This window comes from Harpia harpyja, chromosome 14 (genome assembly GCF_026419915.1).
Source record: "Harpia harpyja isolate bHarHar1 chromosome 14, bHarHar1 primary haplotype, whole genome shotgun sequence".
NCBI classification, from domain to species: domain Eukaryota; kingdom Metazoa; phylum Chordata; class Aves; order Accipitriformes; family Accipitridae; genus Harpia; species Harpia harpyja.
In genome coordinates, this window is record NC_068953.1 from 27,766,898 (window position 1) to 27,787,177 (window position 20,280).

At 42.1% G+C, this 20,280-nt stretch overlaps 1 long non-coding RNA gene across 2 annotated transcripts; it reads right to left on the reverse strand.

Moving 5' to 3' along the window:
- Positions 1-3,072: 3,072 nt before the first annotated feature.
- On the reverse strand, positions 3,073-19,542 carry LOC128151555 (uncharacterized). 2 transcript variants are annotated; one of them, XR_008238410.1, is made up of 3 exons: positions 18,516-19,542; positions 15,629-15,777; positions 3,073-4,453 (listed from the first exon to the last, which is right to left on the reverse strand). It is a non-coding gene; the product is annotated as an uncharacterized LOC128151555 (long non-coding RNA). The 2 variants fall into 2 exon arrangements; XR_008238411.1 differs by lacking the exon at positions 3,073-4,453 and adding an exon at positions 10,829-10,904.
- Positions 19,543-20,280: the final 738 nt, after the last annotated feature.

The window sequence follows — 20,280 nt, forward strand, 5'->3', positions numbered from 1 at the left end:
TGTTGGCATACAGCTGAGTCCTCAGCCTGCTTGGACACATTCTTACATGCATATGTAGAAATGTATGTGTATTTTGTGAAGAGTCGAGATAGATGACTACATCTTAGTGCTTCCAGGCTGAAGTCAGGCTCTGCTAACCTTTGCTAAGTATCCAGGAAGGACTTTTTCTCCTTCCCTCTCTTGGGCTGGACCCTTCCCTCACACATGGCAGCAGCATTGGCCCAGCCCTCGCCCCGGCTTGGCTCTCACATCTGCTGGTTTGTTTGTTTATGAGCTTCTCTATGGCTCCCAGGGCTGTAGGATGTGAGCACCTCGCAGACACACATGTTGAGACTCGCTACACCCTTGCAAGGTTGGGATGTGTTTGTCATCCTTGTTTTACAGGGTAGGAACTGAGAACCAGATGTTTTGGTTTGAGAGAGCCCATAGGCAATGGCCGTTCTGCCAGGGGCAGCCCCGAAGTACTGAGGTGTCCCTGGAGAGGAGGACTAGGAACCACATGGGCTCATCAGCCGTGACAGCTCCAGCGGGCACAAAGCTGTGGGAACTGCCCCACTGCACTAAAACATGTCCCAGACAGAGCCTGGTGGGGCACCTGCCGCCCCCCCCCACTCTTCAGAAAGCCAGGGGCATGGCCCCATGCTCCAGCACGCATCCCCTGCAGTGGCTGTCCCCATAGATACTCCACACAGGATGCTGCCACTGCAGATGCAGCAGCACCAGTTAAAAAAAAAAAAAAAAAAGAGTGACAGTGCCCAGTAGTTTTCTGCTGGAAAAAAAAAATTTGGGGTAAGTATCCAGGTCAGCAGGCTGCATGGAGATAATCAAAAGCGACGCTGTTGGTGAGCAGGACCTGGGCTCTGCCAGCTTCCCTGGCTCATCTCTGAGGCTGCTGGATGAACCAGCCAGGAAAACAGGGCTACCACTTAGTTTTCTTTGGAGGTGGATTCTTTATTCCTATCATTCCTATGTGAGGTGCTTCAGGGTGATTTTTTTTTTTTTTTGTCTCTGACAACCCAGGAGAAATTATTTTTTTTAAGCAGCCCATGTGGGACCGTGTTTGACTGTAGCTGTAGTGCAGTACATTCTTCAGCCAGTAAGCTCGGACAGGCAGGAAAGCTGTCTGAAATTTTTCACTTTGCAATGTTGTGTGTATGCTCACAGCTCTGTCTAAATATGTTGTTATTGTAATTATGATAAATACTAGAGCTGTGAGAAATGTCTATAACCAAACCCAAACCAGGTGAAACTCCCCTGGTTTTGGGTTTCATTACAAACTCAAGGCTCAGGCCAGGTTTGTTGAGGTTCATGAACCTCTCTCTGAAGCTGGGCTCAGTTTCAAGCAACCCTGGGCCAAGTTTCAGGCAAATCTGGGCCAAGTTTTGAGTAAATTTGGAATAAATTTTAGGTGAATAAGAGATGATTTATGATTTTAGGTAGAAACCATACAAACCATGGACTCTTTGCTTGGTTTCAACCTGTAACCAGGAAATCTAAATCTTGGCACTTTGGCTGAGTTTCACTTTGATTTTGAATTTTGACGGTAAAAACAAAACAACAAGAGCAAAGAGGTGAGTCCCAAGAGCAAACCATGCAGAGACTCGTTCACAGGGTAGGAGCCCAAAGCCCTGCACTGAGCACACAGCTGTGATGCTGCACCAGCAGCGGGGTGTGTGTGTCCCCACTGCAGGTGATGCCGTGCGTGTCCAGCCAGCAGTCTGACATGGCTTGCGCTGCCCCAGCAAATCCTCCAAATAATTAAGCCTTCCCCAAACTCTTAATCTGAAGCTGAATGTGCAGTTTCCAAGCCTGGAGCGCATTGACTTTAGGTTTGGCTTATGCGACAAAGATCCAGATGATACTGCGTGTTTGCATTTTGAGGGGTAAATTCAGCTAAGGAATCTACACAGGGGAACAAGGCCTATGGTCCTCATCCACATATTGCATTTAAACATGGCTCACATCCAACCACACAGCGGAGAAATGGACTTTCTACCTGAACTGCTGAGATTCAGAGCGATGTGGTGCCAGTTCTCCAGCCTAGAGGTGCCCAACAGGGTTACGGGTCTCGGCTTGCCAGTGCTGCCAGCTCTGCCATGGCACAGATGATACCTTAAAGATGGAAAAGAGCTGAAAACACTTCTCATGCAGATTTTATTAGATTCACTCAGGTACTTTAAAGGGATCTCCAGACATAAACTTGTCTCTTTAAATAAAAAAATATATATCATCATTAAACCCCTCGATCATGAGATTCTTTTTGCGCCAAACATAAACCGTAGATGGAAAATATTTGAGCAGGAGCTGGCTTCAACTATCAGGCAAAATATGAACAGCTGAACTGGGAATGTAAGTGCTGAGTCCAGAGAAGAAGGTGATAGCACAAGTTGCTGCTGCTTTGAAAAACACGTGATAGGAGGGATGGGCAGGAAGAGAGGAGGAAGGTGCCAGCGCAGAGCAGCAAGGAATATGAAGGCAACCGCACTGTCAGTCTGTATTCACATCAGCGCAAAGCTGAAACAACAGGAAACTGGGAGAGAGGGGAAAGGGAATGAGCGACTCGGCAGCGCTGGCTCTACAGGGCGGCTGCTCAAAACCACTATTTGACGTGAATTGACAGCCATCTGCCCTCACAGTAGCCAGCTCCACGATGCCACCAGCCTCACTGCAAAGCCTTCCCCATCAGCTGACACTCCTGAGCCAACCGGCCCTTTAAGAAGGACTGTAAAACTGTCCCACAGGACTTTGGCTGGTAAGAAGTTACCAAATAAACCAAACAGAAAAAACCCCAAGGTCTGTCGGGACCAGATCATTACGAGACCTAAGCAAGTACTGAGTGTAGATTAATAAGCCCTCAAAGACAATTCCTCATTTACTGAATTCGAAAAAAAGGTAACTGACCAAGAAAGAATTTAACAGACTTCCCATTCCATGTGTTTAAATTGTACTTGCCAAAGGCATAAGTCTCCTTCACTGAAAGCTTTTCACTATCGGGTTTTTGCCTCCAATTTTCAAATCTGCTCCTGTAAAAGATGTCCCAGTACTTTTTCAAGATCCCAACGTCCTCGTAGCACTGGGGAGAAGCAGCCGCGACAAAGGACATAAAGCTCCGAGATCCTCTCTCTGTTAGTAGATCTCTTAAGCTCAAAGCACCACAGAGGCAAGATGCTGCCACGTGTTAGACCAGCAATGGTTTCTACTCTTGGGGTACAACTGTGGCGTGATACACCACGAGGCCAGAGCTGAAGAATCCCAAGTGGCGACGGGCTGTGAGAGCTGCTGTATGGCACAGCAAAGCTTGAGTGAGGGATGGGCGGAGGTCCTGAGGAGACCTGGTCTTTGTTTGAAAATCATGTTTGATGTCTGTGTTGCATGAATTAAGACTGAAAGCAGTACCCAGCAATGAAAGGGAGAAAGAAAAGCTGAAAAATATCTGCTACACATGTCTCGGAGCAAAGACAAGATGCCACGTACCAGGAAAAAGAACTGTATTTCAAAAGTTCACTCTTCAACTAAGCCAGCTCCGTGTGGACTTTCCCATTATGCATTTACACTTAATTTATGTCATTTAGGAGACTGATTTTTATTAAAGATCATGTTGTTCCCCATACATATGCCTACTATGCACTCCTATATCCCCAAATATGCTGGGAACAAAAGTGTTTTCTGCTCCACAGTGACAGCACAGACAAAACCATGGGAGGAAATTGTGGGTCCCAACGTGACCACCAGGCCCAGGTTGAAAGCCAAGTATGGCAGGAGTTGCACAACCCTCTGGTGAAAAAACCAATTATTTGTGTTGGGCTCATTTGTGCTAACAAACAGCACAGTCTTGAGTTCCCCATAGACCAGCCAGGAATTCATTTAAAAAAATAGACAACTGGTAAAGGATTTACACAGAGGGACCTCTCCACCAGCATCCTGAGCATGAAATACTTCATGTCCTGCATCATCTCAACCAGGAGCAGTCCTATGAGAGAAGCAGCTGAACATTGTGCTTTAAGCACCAGATGCAAAAGAGAATTAAACGCTGGCTTTGATGTCAGCTGAACCCCCATCCCCTCGAAATCTGCAAGTAACCAAACTCCACTTGTGCGAGTCTCAGCAGTGCCACCAGTCCGTCCCAGCCAGGCAGTAGCATGCTCTTCAAATCTACTGCAACAACAAAGTCCTGCAATAATACCTAGTTATTCTGCCACATCCGAACTGCTGTGATCCATGCTAAAGTTGCTGCTTTATAGTACCTGCTGGTTCAGCACAGTCACGTGTTGATGATACTGGTCTGCTACTTGTGCAGAAGAAGCAATGTACCACGATGCTTCTGTACATCTGGTCCAGAGACAGAGCTCATGTGCAGAGAGATCAGCTACAGGCCTGCAGCCAGTCATTACATTAATGCAGAAATGGCATTTTCAAGGCAACAGTAGTGTAAAGGCAAGTGAAATACCTCCACCTGCCAGAAAGAAAATGCATATTAATACACAGAATTATGTTCTATGGGGGTGTGGATCCTGATACTAGTCGTTGCCCCTTTTTCTTTCCTTGGAAATGAAAACAAAAGTGAAAGCCAATAGTTATTTTGTGTCCTATTGGTCTAGATTTGTCCAGATCTGCCCTTCTTGGGTAGATACCTTTAGCAGCAAGTAGGTTTGGTAGAGGGTCACTCTGCGTATGCTTCAATGCTCCAAAAATATGTCAGCAAACTGAGCTCTCGTGACCCAGGGTCCTGCTCAGAATAGTTGGATTGTGTGTATAAAGTGAAATAAGAAAGATGATGGTTGATCAGAGTAATATAAACTATAGCATGGAAAATGAATTTTGAATGAAATGCACAGATAAATCATTTATCCTCACCAATACCCTCTCTCTGTTTCTTATCCCAGTAATTGAGACCATGTGTTATGCTGCAAACAATAACTATGGGAAATTACTCATGATTCTTCCTTCATAAACTTGGGAAATGAAAGTGATGGGAAGTATGATCATCTTAATTTTTTTTTTATGTTAACAGCTCTAAATTATTAGGGTGGGAAGAAAATGTCAATAGAACATAAGTGTGCTTTGTATAGCATTCACATTTGCTCATACTTTCAAATCCACTGTGGCTTATTAGTTCATGGGAAAAATGACAAAAAGGAATAAAACACAGAAAATGAATCCAGTATCAACATCTTGCCTCTATAGTAACAGAGAAATGGTAACTTGTGGGTAAAAAGTGACAATATTAGGAAATGTTTGTTGGGCAACCGTGGTGATTAACCCCCTCCTTCCCCCAGTACCTCCAGCTTCCCGTCAGCCTGACACATTCCTACAGATTAAAGAATGCCCGTTGCTCTGTACTGCTGCTTGTATCAGAAGCCTGGAGCTAGTGAGGCCCTTAACCTCTGTTTCAAGAGTTTATTGCTCAGCTGTAAAAATTCTCCCAGGGCTGAAAGTTGACAGAAAAATGTCTCTGCCTGGGAGGAGTTTCTGTTCTGAGTTTGGTTTGAATTAGTTCAGCCCTTTTCCACTTGCAGTAGGACAATGGAGCAGAATTCCCTCTCTCCCCTCCTTTTTTTCTTCTTAAATAAAGTGAACGTCCCACCAGGGCAGTAGGCATGGCAGGCAGCACTCAGACCGTAGCCCTCTCTGCAGCTGTAGCACAGGGTCAGCGCTGGCCACCGCAGCAGTTTCCCTGCCTTGTAACGGACGGGCCAGACTTCACCCCATTGCTCGCGCAGATGCTGGCTCAGACGGTGGCTTGTGCTGAGGACCAGCTTGGCCACAGTGCAAGCCGGGAAAGTCCACCCTTGCTGCTTTGGCTCGAGGGACCAGCTCGCTGCAATGCAGAACCACCTGGGCCACAGCTCCGTGGGCTTTTGGATTTTCCCAGAGCTGGACGGCGTGCATGCCTATCCTCCTGTGGCCGAGGCACGAGGCAGCCCCACTCAGCCCCGGGCTTACAGTGGAGTGCTGGGTGGTAGGTTTCCCGGATAAAGGGCTTGGCCCAGGGAAGCTGCTCTCTGCAGACCTTGGCCTGAGCCAGGGGATTCATTTCTAGAAGCAAGAGTGCTAGATCTATTGCACCGCTGCATGGGCTGCCTGCGGGGCTGGTAAATCTATTATAACAGTCAACGCTTTATGAATGAAGTCCGGCCCCACCAAAGTCAATGGCAAAACTCCCATTGATTTCACTGAAACAAGATTTTTTACCCTGAATCCTTGAAGTGCCCCTGGGATCTCACCCATGCTCAGCACAGCCATCCACAGCTCCAGCGGGGGAAAGGAAAGCAGAGAGCAGCGAAGGGCCCCAGCGCTCCCTCAGCTGAGCCTGGGTCCTGCTCAGACAGATGTGTTGAGAATAGCACTTTGGTAATACCAACAGGCCTGCGTGTGAGATGATAGGTGTCGAGCAGCTGAAGTGGCTGATGGAGACACTTTGGCACAGAAGCAGAACTTTATAGGTCAGTGGAGTTTTGCCCTGAGCTCTCAGAGGGCCAGAGCATAAGTAACAAACAAATAAAAATTTCTATGGATGGAGAGATGTACCACCCGCCCAGGAGTGCCTTGACCCTGTGCCAGTAATCCAGCATCCACAGTCACTTCTCTGTGTGCATTTAATTGACTGAACAGCTACTTCATATCATCCAGAACTGCTTATAAAATTAAATGTTATTAAACATAAGGGCAGACCCATAATACTTGCCGATGCTTACTTCAGTAATGCTGCTATGCTTGCCACTCCACAGATCTGACCTGTCACTTGAGAACTCAAATGACCCATAACTTAACATGTTTTATCCACCTATAAATTCAGGCAGGTTCATTAGCTAGACCTGGCGTGCTATGTCATATTCTGTCCAACTCTTTTACAACCATTTAATTGCTTCCTGCAAACACACTTTCCCATCACCCCAGCACATACTACCCCTGGTGACAATATTTTCCCATCTACCTGAGTAAATGATCAGCATCTTATTCCAGAAAACAAAGCTAAGGAAGTTAATTGCTGTTATTTAACAGCTATTTCTCTGGTTTCCTCTTGTTTTGCCAACTCTCCCATACCTTCCCATTTGCTAAGCTGACCGAAAGGTTTTCTCCATTTTTGGATTCAAGCAACTTTTTTTCTTTGACAGCTATTTTAAAGTCGCCCTCCCACTGATCACAGGTGAGGTCATCTCTCAACTGCACTGTGGGATTTCTGCTATATGGAGCTCTCTCAACACTGATATTAGGGTGGGAGTTCAAATCTGAAGTAAGAGCAGTCTGGCACCCTACAGGCATGGCCTGTACGGGGATTTTTTTGATGTCTAGGAAGGGCCAAGGTTCAGTGAGGTTTAGTCCCCACACAGACAGAGCATCCTTCCCATTTGCTGCAGTCTAATACAGGTGAAGCTCATGCTGTATCCTTTCATTTGGGTGGCAACTAATCCAGCCTATCCTTCACTGCTGCTTTCCTGAAAGGCATACGTGCGCTCAGCAGCTGTTAGACATTTACCTACCGCTTGGTTCAGGTTGGCTGAAGCTGACCAGTGGCTTTGCACTTTTACTAGAAGACGTTTAGGCACAAATACAGAGGAAGCAACAGTGAGTATTAAAATTAGCTCATGGTTTATAGTCACTGTGAAAAAGTTCAGCTGTACAGCACTTGACACAATTTCAATCAGTGCTGTATGAGGGGTTCCTTTCCACTCCTCCCTCTCATTATAGAGGCTAATTAGGAAAGTGTTTCTCACTTTCTTTTTTTAACCTAAAGTGCCATAAATGTCTCTTTAAAAAGAAGAAAAAAAGAATCCTTTGACCGCCTTGTGCTGTGATACCACAGAGTTTTTTACTTAGAGCCACATATATATCAGGTTGGACTCTGAAAATCAATCCATTATTTTTATTTCCCGTTTTGCTCCTTTGAATGCACAGTTTCTTTCTGCTTTTTACAGTCATTTCACAGATTGCCTCCTGACATTACATGGCATCAGAATCGTTGCTCTAGGGAACGAAATGGTGCCCAAAAGCATGCCGCCTAGCCTAGCACATGAACTCCTTCATCCTTTTCCATAGTACCTGGTCCCTTCAGGTCTGAAGAAGCAGGTGGCATAAAGCCAAATTTCTTTCCAGGAAGGATAGAAATATAAACTGATCTATTAACTCTCAGTACTGCATGGTCTAGCATAAGCACCAAACAAAAGGCACTTGCTGCTTCCCCTTTGCAGAGCTGGCAGGAAGAGACCCTGTGTCTGCAATCTGCTCAGATTGACTTTTTAGTCTCACCTGATCTTCAGGATATTAAGACAGAAAACAGTTAACATCTATGGATGCCATGTACATGGGTGGGAAAGGGTGAGCTGTGCTTATGACACTTGGAGCTTGAGGAGCTCAAATAACTAAATGGTTTATTTTGAGCGGCTGTATGAAATAGGTCTTGCTGGTAGCTCTGAAGTCTAGAGGTAATTGCAAAGTGAGAGAGAGTGAGGGGTTAAACAGGAAGAAACATATTCTATGAAGTCCATGGTAAGTACATGCAAACCATTTGGTCCTATCATCTCTGCCCGATTTGGGAAGCTGAATGTGTTTATTTGCTCATCTCCAGCAATAAAAATCTCTTTGTCCCACAGAGTGGCAGTCCAGTGGTGTTAAAAAATTACCTCTTCCAAAATTAATTCATATTTTTACCGATGCCACTAAGACAAATTGTAGTTGTAGACCAAATAAAGTCATTCTAGATGGAAGTATGATAACCATTTTCAGATTAATAAGATAAAATAATGTAGTGAATACAACAGCTAGCTGGAGATATAACAGTGCTAGGACTAAATTCTTCACTGATTACTATGCAAATTAAATACTAAGAAAGATTGCTGGTATTGCAATATCCAGAGAAGGATGATCTACTGTAAGTAACTTCCTAGCTTAGATTTTATGGTTCGACATTTAGAAATCTTTTTCAGAAAGCAGATTGTTACAGAGAGGATTAGCAGCCCTAGCAGAGGGTGAGCAGACTTTCAATGAACTCTCCCTGCAAGCTTCCAATCAGTGAATTCAGACTACCTTTATTTTGCAGTCATTTGTCTGGTATATTCAGTGTGATACCTAAGGTTGTTTGTAAAATTTTTCAGTGCAAATCTTTCCTGCCCGGTACAAAAAAATCTTTATATAACCTCGGGAAATTGCATAAGCAAGAAATGGCTGTTGACAGCTGCAAATGTTTATGTGGCTCTCCTGTGCTGGAGGACACTGGCAATTAAAGGTAGTTAGCAGGAGACTGGCTGGTGTAAACATCTGCAGCCAATAATTACAGCCTGTTCTTATTCCCCTGCTTTCTGAGGATTTGTAGTATTGTTGAGCTGGTCTGGTGAAGAAAACATGATCAGTGCATTCAGGATTTTGAGCTACTGAAGAAGATGCAAGTAGGTCCTGTTTTCTTCTAGTCTAAGCTGTTGTTATAGCTGGAGCAGTGTCTTTCTTTGTAGGTTATGAACCAGTTTGGTTCATAGACTATGCGAAATAAGCGGTGACTGATGTGAAGCCTAAGTTCAAGGAGCAATTCAAAAGACCCTTATAGCTTAGAAAAAGACTAATTTGATTTTCTAAGACAGAAATTACTTCTTGGGAAAAGCTTTGTTTTATTAGTGAGGCATGTGGGGGGAAAGGAATTGCTCTTGGCGACTGCTGCTGTTTGGTTTATGGGCTGAAGGCACCAAGTGAGAGGGCGTGATAGCCAACCTGAGAATGATATTCCTCAGTCACGCTAAGGCAAGTAATGCTCTGCGGTGCTGCGTCCCAGCTGCTCTCCTGTCCTTGGCCTGTTCCCCACAGATAGGGAAGCACCAGTGGTATGAGCTTCACTGACAGATTTCAGAGCCCTAATGTCTAGGTACATCGCTGCAAGTTAAAGGTTGTAGATTCCCTTTTCTTTTTGTACTGTGCATGGCTGCCAGATGGGGATTTAGTACTTATTTCTGTGTTGATAATTAAAGTGTTTGTGATACTAAAGGACAAATCACCCTCCCCTGGAAATTAAACACTCATGTTACAAGCTCCTGATCCTCAGTGAGTATTACATTAGTCAATTTGTGGCTGGCCCAGTAACTCGATAGCAGCAAATTATGTAGTTATGTGGGAACTGGTTTTTGGAACAGGCTGATGTTCCCAAGCTCAGGCCCAGCACTGCTAGGGTGTGTCATCTGTGTGAGGCAGTTAGCAAAAAGAAAAAGCTGCAATGCCACAGTCTCTAGTGCTTTCTGGAGGACAAAATATAGCAGCAATATTACGTTAAGGTAAGAATGGGAACGAACAGAACTATTTCTCCACCAAGAACTTGTCTCTGTAGTGAGAGACTGATTTGTTAAACAGGCTTTCAGTTGACACTATGTTCAATTACTTGTTTTACTAATGACAATTTTAGGTTTAGACATGATAAGTCTGAGAGTGGATTTGTGCTGATCAAATGTCCTGTCTGTACCTTCAACTCCATGCTTAAAAGTTTTACAGGACCTGGTATAGGTCACTGGAAAAGATTATTTCATTGTTGTGGGATAATGATTGAAAGAAACTAATCCTGACTTGTGGCAGAAGCAAGTCTTAGTCCTGGTGTCCACTTACACTGGATTTAGTCTACAACTGGATTAAGGGTAACTACCAGAATCTTAGCCCAACATCCCTGCGTCAGTCCAGACTGAAGGAAGGAGAGGGATGACATCTGAGGGCCTAAGACTCAAAACATTTCTCTGACATCTGAGGGCCTAAGACTCAAAATATTTCTCTCCATTCACTATAAGAATTTTGCTGTTAAATTCCAGTCTGAATGCCACTGATTGCAGCAGTCAGTCTCCCACTGTATTTTTGAAAATCGCAGCTACCTTCAATCCTTACATAACAGCCTAGTGCTTCTTCATTGCTTTATGATGCAGTCAGACTTCAAATTTACTCTGGAAATTAGAGAGAAAACTGGATTGTAACAGAGCCAAGTAATAATCTGCTGAAGTCATAAGAAACATTCAAAAAGATACCAACGTGGCTTTTAAAAATAGCAACTTACTTGTTACTAAGTGCCAGGTTCTGCTCTGCCTTGCGTACATGTGCAGTTTGGTTCACTGAGTATCAGGGATGCTGGCCTGTGTGGACCCCTTACAGTCAGCTTTCAACTCCAGAGCCTGTTTCTCCACAGGGCCACTCTGCAGTAGAAGGAAAGCTCTGGAATCTAAGATACCTTCCTAAGCCACGTAGCGGGGTACGTTTGTGTATGGGGGGGTCCCCCTGAATTCCAAGAGACATAATGGAGTTGCGTTTTTTTATTTTATACAAGAGCAAAAGAGATGGCTTTAATTTTATGCTTATTGATGTAAGTAAACACATACACTTTTTAAGAAGTGTTTGAATTATTGTATGGCTGTGTCCAAGGCTATCATATCAAACACGTCTTTCAGAGCCAAGATTCTTGTCCAAGAACCCACCCAAAACTTTACTGTATGAGGTATGAAGCAATAATGGGACCCACTGATTCATCATTTGATGAAACCAGGAGTGCCCAGTATTGCCCAACAGAAAGTTACGTAGGGCCCTAATGAAGTGTTTCTCTTGCATAAAAGGGAACAGATGTAGCCAACGTCATGAGAAACAGAGCTGTGACCTGCTGTGAGTTCCCATTGGGCAAAGTTTCTTTCAGATCTGAGAAGTTGCTCCAGCTGAGCCAGAATATTCCTCTGGTACCACCATGCCTCTGCAGGCTAGATTTCTAGATTCAGATCTGCATCGCCATAGGCTACATTCTACCATGTTTCATTCAGTTACTGTATTGGCAAAATATCTTCAGACTTTGCAAACTGTTGGAAACCTGACTGCTAGCTGAGGAGCTCTGCTCTATGGACCAACAGAAACTGTTCGCAAACTGGTTCTGCCCTAGGGTCTAGTGGTGTATCTCACATGGAGAATCAAGCCCAAGTTTTGGGTAATGAGAGATTGCGAATCTTCCTGCTCTACTTTGAGGTGTAACTGTAATTGTGTTTGCCCCAGAAGTGACTCCAGCGGCAACAAGGTAAAATAGAAAGTCTGGTCTTTCGACTGAAGAATAAATGTGACAAAGTGGCTCTTGTGATCTTGTACCAATCTTAACATAAGGATGTGCTGTAGCGAAGAGGAAGTAGGCTTCTGATAGTAACAGACTAGGTGAAGAATAGAGAAGAAATACTGGCGCGTTTGTTGCTGACTGAGGATTTTTAGATGAATTCCTGCATCTCCTAACGAATTAAAGTCTTCAGGCCAGGCCAGACATGGGACCTTATATATCCAAGCAATATCTTGGGTAAACAGTACAGTAAGTGGTTATGCACTGTATTTCTTCTGTATTGAAGTAAGCAGCACACGGACATCCATTGCAGTTACTATATATTGATGCAAGTATTTTGGGGAATCTTGATGTTAAGGGCCAGAATAAACACAACTAGCATGATGGGGCATGTTCCCACTGGCATTCTTGTTGCCTGTCACCCCATACAAGAGTTATTTGCTCAGTGGTGTTAGTTACTCTCAGTTCCAAACCAGATCTTTATTAAAGCTTCCAGGAAAGCACCAGCACTGTGGATGTCAACAGGGCCTTCAGCATCAAAGCCACAGAATAAAATTATAGATGGAAAAGACCCGTTAGGTCATCTACTCATCCCATCAGCCAATGCAGGATTGTTCTCTGTGGTGTGCTTTTTCCCTTCTTTGTCTGCATCAAGCCAAAGGGGTTTCCACAGCTTCCCTGGGGAGACAATGACATAGCTGACTAGTTCTTGCCCTTAGGAATAACTTTGGGTCTGTAAAATAACAGAAGCATTCTAAGTTTCATTTTGATGGAGAAAAGGAACTCTGAGAGAAGGACCCTGAGTCTTATGACTATACTGTATCTCAGATGTAATTCTATATTAATTGCTTCTTGTATACAGATCGTACGAGGCTAACAGTGTGTCCCACCTCACAGCTGTCTCTTTCAGTAATTATTCCTTGGGCAGATTTTGTCATCTTTCAGTAGTAAGTAGCACACAAACCCTGAACAATTGCGTTTCACTCGGCAAACATTCAGAATTTGCCCTAACTAGTGTTTGAAGTGTTCTGTCTGACTCTCACTCCTTTTAATTGTGCCAAAGTTCTTTGGCAATTAATGACCTGATGTCCCAGAAAAATTAATTCCAATATATTTTCTTTAGGTGAATTAAAAACACTCAACAGATGTTTACTAAAACCAACTGCATTTATAGATAGAGGACTCTTGACGGCTATTGATTTAAGACTTCCAAATGTTTTCATTCAAATCCCTTGGGCACCTACTGTTGATCAATCATAACTTTCTGACATCTTGATCTCTTGCAAGGAAATGTTTCTGGCCAAATATATGAATGTGCTTTTTGACCTTGGGTATTGGGCATTAACAAACATGAATCCAATTATTTTTTTCAGAGAGAATAAAATACTTCCACAGCTATTAAAGCGTGTGATCCTTTGACTTTTGCTGAAGATCTATGTGCATAGAAACTATTGAAGTTGACTATGGAGGTAGTTTTAAAGCAATGCCAGTACCCTTAGCATTCTCATGAGGGCTGTATCAGTTTCACAGTTCTCAGCCACTGAAAGTTATATTTAGCATGCAGGATAACTTTAAAAATATTAGTTGTAGAGCTATGGAAGGCCACGATTAGTACCATTTTGTGATAGATGGAGCTGTGCTTCACACAATGAACAAGGATTCAGAAGAAGCCTTTGTCCGACTGCCAGTTTGGCTATGGGGAAAGGGGGGAAGTCTGAATACCGAACATGTCTTTGTTAGCAGTTGGATGTCATTCTCTTTTGTTTAGCATTTGCACAGTGCTCTGTGTAACGTAGGAATATAATAAAGCTTTGCCAGCAACAGCACCAGACTTTAGGAACATGCACAGGCCAGTGAGACTATGTAATGTACTTTATCATAAGGCGGCAGTAGAAGAGGCAATTTAATAGACTTATGATGGAGTTGTAACAAAAGGGTTTTCCCTGGGCTATTGGCATATGCTTTAGAGCACTAAACTAGGAGTTTTGCTCTTAGGTTTAATTTTGATTCTAATGCCTAATTTGTAAGCACTTCTCCTTTGCACCAATTAAATACAGCTTAAATTACTTCTCTACTGTTCATTAGAAGTGAACAAGTTTCACGTGAATCTCTCAACTATCTATTTAAATGCTCTTACCATTGCCTGCTAGCTGATGGCACACCTAGAAAATGAAAGATTGGGAAACTAGAAGGTAGAGGTCAATGAGCAAAGGCATGAAGGGAAGAGGTGCTATCCAGGGAGACCCTAAGGGATCACAAGATAAGAGTTAAGCCTTAGCCTTCTGCACATCTACTCTATTTGCACAGTGACAGTATTTGTAATAAACCCCAGTTTCATTCCTAACCTGGGTTAGTACTAACAACGTAGTGTTATGATTAACAATCCTACCAGAGCCAGACAGCCCTGGTTTCAATGTTGCATTGTTTTTGCTGATCTGCGGCTCTAGAAGCACTGGTGTTCTCCAGCAGCTCAAATATAATGGAAGCTGAAGGAATAATGCATTTGCTGGGCAGATGTTACTAGTACACTGCTTTATCAATGCCTGTTGTTGCACACCAGCCCAACACTGTGATAAAGTTGACTCTTCCAGACAACCATGGCTGTGGTTTTGCATTAATTTCTTTAGCCTAAGTGCCAGCTTAACCAGACCCTATCCCTCTCCTCATCCAGCTGTTCTATTATTTTGGCAGCTACTCAAAATTTCTTGGAATAATTGCAAATGAGTAATAATTTTTCATTTAGCTTGTATACAATCCTGGCATCAGTGATCATTTGCATGCTTTAATATATACATAGCCATGCCTTCAGCACATGTTCTGAACATTTGAATAGCAAACCTCAGGAGTAGGGGGACAGAGGTGGAGTCCAATTTTTTATTATTGTTATTAATGTAGGTTCTCATAGTTTTAAAATCAACTTTATTAGCAGAAAATAATGATGTAAAAATAAAAAGGTAGGTCTGTTGGCAAGCAGCTGCCCAGGAGCAGACAGGACTGAAAAATCCAGAATCCTGTTGTAGGAACCAAACTACTCAAAAGTGCCTGAGCTGTGTTTTTCTGCTCAGTCTAGGCTGTCCATAAATGCTAAGCATCTCAAAGGTCATCCAAATAAAAAGTAAATGCAAACAGAGGCTACTTCTCCCACACAGCAGACTTCCAGCCTGCTCAAGATACAATGGTGAAAGCTTGCCTGTTTTGACTATTAGTCTTTCTTAGCTGGCATTTGGGAAAGCTATGAACAGTAGTCTGGAGGCTCTGTGCAGGTGACCTGGGGTGGGACACAACATATGTCATCCTTCCAGAAATGTGAAGCCTTCTTTAAAGCTGCTCTTAAAGCCTATTTTTGCTAGAAACTGATAGCAAGATGTACAGTGCTGCGCTTGTGAGGAATGATACTCAGACAAAAATACCAGTACCTTGCTGCCTCCCTGGAGCAGCAGTTTGGCTTTTTATTTGGTAGCAGTCTTCCAGGCAGTGAGGTTTATCCAGTTTTTCCTGGAGGACTTTTATAATTTAATTCATATGATTAATATTAAATAAACAAAACCACACAATCCCCCCCCCCTGCCCCCAAACCAAAAACCTCACCAAGATGAAGTGGGAGCTCTCAGTCCATTCTGACTCAGCTGTCTCCTTTTCTTCACATCCAGGGAGGGCAATGAGTTCTCTGTTGCTGGATCTGTGATTTCCTGGCATTGTCACAACTCCTTTTTCAGTTTTTCTCACATTGCTAATGCCTTAATGCAAGTTGAGAAGAGAGGTAAGAACAGGACTGAGATACCATACTTTCTCCCCTAACAAGACCTCCTCCTTTTCTTTGCTGCCAGCCTATATATTGCTAAGATAATGTCATAGGATAGGATGGACAAAAAAAATTATTCTTGCAGAATTTAAATGGCTTGAATTACCTGTAATGCTGACAGTTTGGCTCACTGCCAGCAGTAACTTCTACATGGAAGCATAAGAAAGTGAGACTGGTGTTTTGTGTTTGCTGCTGTGAAAACCTGACAAGTGGGATTCCTTGATGCTGTCCTGCACCCTAAGGAAGGGTACCTGTAATTTGGCAGTGACCAGAGTGCAAGCTAGTGCAAGCAAGAAGGTTGTGGTCAGGACTGAGGTGTGTTAGCAAGGCAACACTGGATACTACACGCTGCCGTGCTTGCTAGACATGGCACAATTAGCTTAGCTGCAAAGGAAAGGGGAAATTTTCTTCCAACTAGGACACATAGTTATTTTGTCTTGGACACTCGGAGACAACCTTTCGGACTAGGAATCCATAAACCACAAAATACTCATGTTAAAAGAATCTGGCCAAAGATACTACACTCATGAGTGTTTGTTTTTTCTTCTTCCTTTTACAAAACAAAAACAAACAAATTCCGTTGCTGTAATCAATAGTAGTCAAAAGATAACTTTCTTCAATTCAAGAATATCAGCTTTAAATGTTAAGGCTAGGAGCAATATTAATTGATACAAACCCCTTATTTCTGTTACAAAACTTACTATACAAATGTTTCCCAAATAGCCAATGATTAATGTTACATTTTTGTGACATAACCAAAAAAACATTAAAGTCTAAGGGGAAAACAAGTAAGTGTGCATATACAGCTTGCATATGTTTATTTAAGCAAATTTTACATATTAAAATACAGTAGTGACTTTCTGGATGAGGGCTCTCAAATTATAAAATTAATCTGTTGGGTTTTCAGACTTGGCAGGGTAAAAGGTTTTCTTGCTGTGTTCTAACAGAGTAGGGGAAAAGCATCACTTCAGTGGTAAAGAGCTAAACAACCACATGGTTAATGGAGGGGAAAGTTTAGGAAAATAATTACATTAATTCACTTCAGACCTGATCCTGCAACCTTTAACCATACAATGACATTCTTTGCCCAGCAGCAGACCCACTTTGCAGAATCACATCCTAACTGAGGTAGAGATTGCCAAATAGCTGTTAGTGAGGGAAGTGCCATGTGTGCCAACTCTAGAAACCAGTAAGGCAGTACAGCCTGCCCTATATTTTCAGACTTTTGGTACCTTACATAACTAGGTGCAAAGTACTTAGTTTTATTTCTGATTCTTTTCTTTGGAAGTGCAGTCATGTGCAATCAGCTGGAATAAGTGTGCTGATAATTTTCCTTCAGAAATTGTAATGGTTAGCGATGTGGACGCTTTTCTTTTTAGGCAGAAACCATGAGGCACTGAAGCAAGCATTCACTTTTCTTGCTCTTGAGGTCACAAATTTATGCAAGTCAAAAATGTTGGGCCTGCCAAAAACATCATGCTACACTCCACCAAATAAAAGGACACTGTTATTCTTACAAGGAAAGGTTTGACAGGACAGGAAATAGGCAGGGTCATAGAAGTTTACTTAATACTGAAACTTATTTAACTATCTTTAAGCCAAAATACAATTATATTTATTTAAAAAAAGAAAAAAAATTAGAAGGGGGGGGGGGAAGGAAGACAAATACAAGAGCACCAGACTGCACTATTGCAGGAGTAGCAACCAATACAGAAACTAGGGAACCTTAATAAAAATTCACATAATTCAGGTTACTATATGTCACCTGCCTTTACTGGGTTAACATGTATTAAATAAGTTTTAATTTATGTCCTGAACCTGCAGCAAAGAGGCATCCGATTTGGAGAATCCAATGCAGAGTTTATCAAGCTACACACTACTTTCATTACAATGCAATCCTTAAGTAGGCTGCATTCCACTTAAAGGAATGGAGGAAGAGGGAGTAAGAAGAGAGTGAATATGAAAGATAGGAAAAATGTTGCTGTTCATTACAATTTTCCATTTTTGTTGAAACACAGCAGGAGAGCAAAGCCACAGGCTTCTCTATTGCTCTTGCATGCCAGGAGGGATTATGCAAACACTGCAACCACCCAAATCTTATTTAAATTATAGTCATTGTTCCCCCTTTAATGGTTATACTTTTGCCTGCTTTCACTCAAATATTGCTGCATCTTGCTTTCCGCCAACATAGTCCCAATGGGAGTCATCAACTCTTAATTACAGATGAACAGATCTTTGCAAAATACCTCTGGAAAAAAGTGGGGGGAAAAAGCAAGCTTTAAGTGCCATCTAGTGGCTGATCTACTAAAAAACGTTAAATACATCCAAAAAATTCTTAACATGCCACAGAGTAATATAACTGTAGCTGAACTGAGGAAGCAGTGTAAAGACCAGGTTAATACTTTGGGGAACCAAGAAAAGGACTAAAGATCAATGGCATCATTACCATAATTTTTCTTTTAAGATTTTTGTCTGTAAGTGGAGAGTTCAAATGGTAGGAATTGTCTAGTGATCACCTGTTCCATCAAGACCCTTATCAGCTTCTGCCTTGGTAAGGAAATACAAATTGTTATATGTATTTCAGTCCAAATTAGAAAACAGAACCCAAACCGTGGGGCTTAATTTGGAGCCAAGCATCTGAATTCAAAAGTTAACATTCTCTTCCAAATTCACCTGGGGTTGAAGGCCAGAATTTTTCTCTCTATATTTGTAACAAGTCAAATCCATTCCTAAAAGAAAGGAGGCAGATTGTTAGTTAGTAATGTCCTTTTCCTTTCCCTGCAGGAAAAAGCCATTTTCTCTTATAGATAAGAATTCCCCCAAAATTATTTTCTATTATAAAAGCTCCATGTTCCATTTACACAGAGGATGATTCCCCAAGCTTTAGCTAACTCCTCTTGGAGATAATGTGTCCCTTCTACAACAGTAGTTGACAGTCTAAACTTAAATAGATTTGTCTGAACCTGTTCAGTGATAATGGAGAGCAGCCCAACACCACTTTTATTTAATGTAATTTTCATTTAATTTTTTTGCAAATAGCATTATACTTTGGACTTGCTTTGGTGCTTTAGATCTCTTCAGTTTCATACCTATAGTGAGCCCTAGGGAATCACACCTCAGAGACAGGTTCTGGAGACATGAATCTGTCTAGATAGAAGACCTATGCATGTCAGTGTCTAGCTTCTCATGAAGTTACTTGCTCAAGCATGGCATTCAGTTAATGACACGCTTAGCCAGTTTTTTCATTGAATTACAAAATAATTTACAACTAGTTAATTTAGGCAGAAGGATAGATCTCAGATAAAGCAATGAAGTAGATCAATGTGTTTCCCAGTCCTCTCTTCCTTTTGCTAATATAAAAATTTTCAAACATTCTGGTTTTTGTTTAAAACAGGATCAAATGTGCTAATTAAAGCTTAAAATGTACCATTATAAAGAGGGAAATTTAAACCTTGCTGAAGAAGTGCCAGTCTATCTCCTTCCACTTGCTTACAGGGAGAGGGTGAGTTTTATGAGTAAGAGCCAGAGGAAGTTAAAAACTAGCTTCTGCAACAGATACTGTTCTGTGCCTTCTGTGTATGTTTGCCAGATACCAAGATAAAATACTCTTCTAGCATAGATGGTAATAATGGAAAAAGGGAACATTAAAATAATTTGGAGGGTATTGCTTTTCATATTAATGAAATTGTGGGATTTTCTCTAAAAAAAAAACCCCACCAAACAAACCAACAAACAAAAAACAGAGAAGAGATGTAGGCAGCATGGTCTGAACCAGAAAGTAGCAAACAATGTTGTAAGAATTCTCTACTCACTACCAACACAGAAAGTTTCTACAGGTTTCAATATAGGCCCTGGTCTGCAGTAGCAAGTATCAGCTTAAGAACTTTCAATAAGTTGATATGTAACTCTTGTTGCCTGGTTAGAAGTATTTGTCTTCTATAGATTTGCTACTCATATTGAAGCAAAACCCCAACACTGTAAAAGGAATTATCAGAATTTGTTACCCTAGTGCAATGGTTTGATGCACAGGGAGGAGTTCAGTGTAGAGGTGAGCTTGAAAGCATTTCCATTGTTTCAGATTGACAGACTTTTCCAAGGTCCTACTGGGATGAGCCTTGCAGTAATCTGAAACTCATTACATGCTTTTCTAGATAAGTATTGAGAAATGATAAAAAGGAACTCAACTATACCAATTTTCAAAATAAGTGAGCCCTTTTTGGTGATGATGCTTAGATAGGGGTCTGTATGTTGACAGCTTACAGCAGCCATGGATTTGTAAATTTGTTCCTTCCTCATGCATCTGAGAGAGTGCTTTTTCTAGCAAATGCTATTCCTTTTTATCTCAGAATCTGGAGTATTAGTATTACTTTAAAAAACGGAAAATAGATCAGTTTCCAACATGTACAACAGATGGTAAGTATCAACAAAACTTAAAACT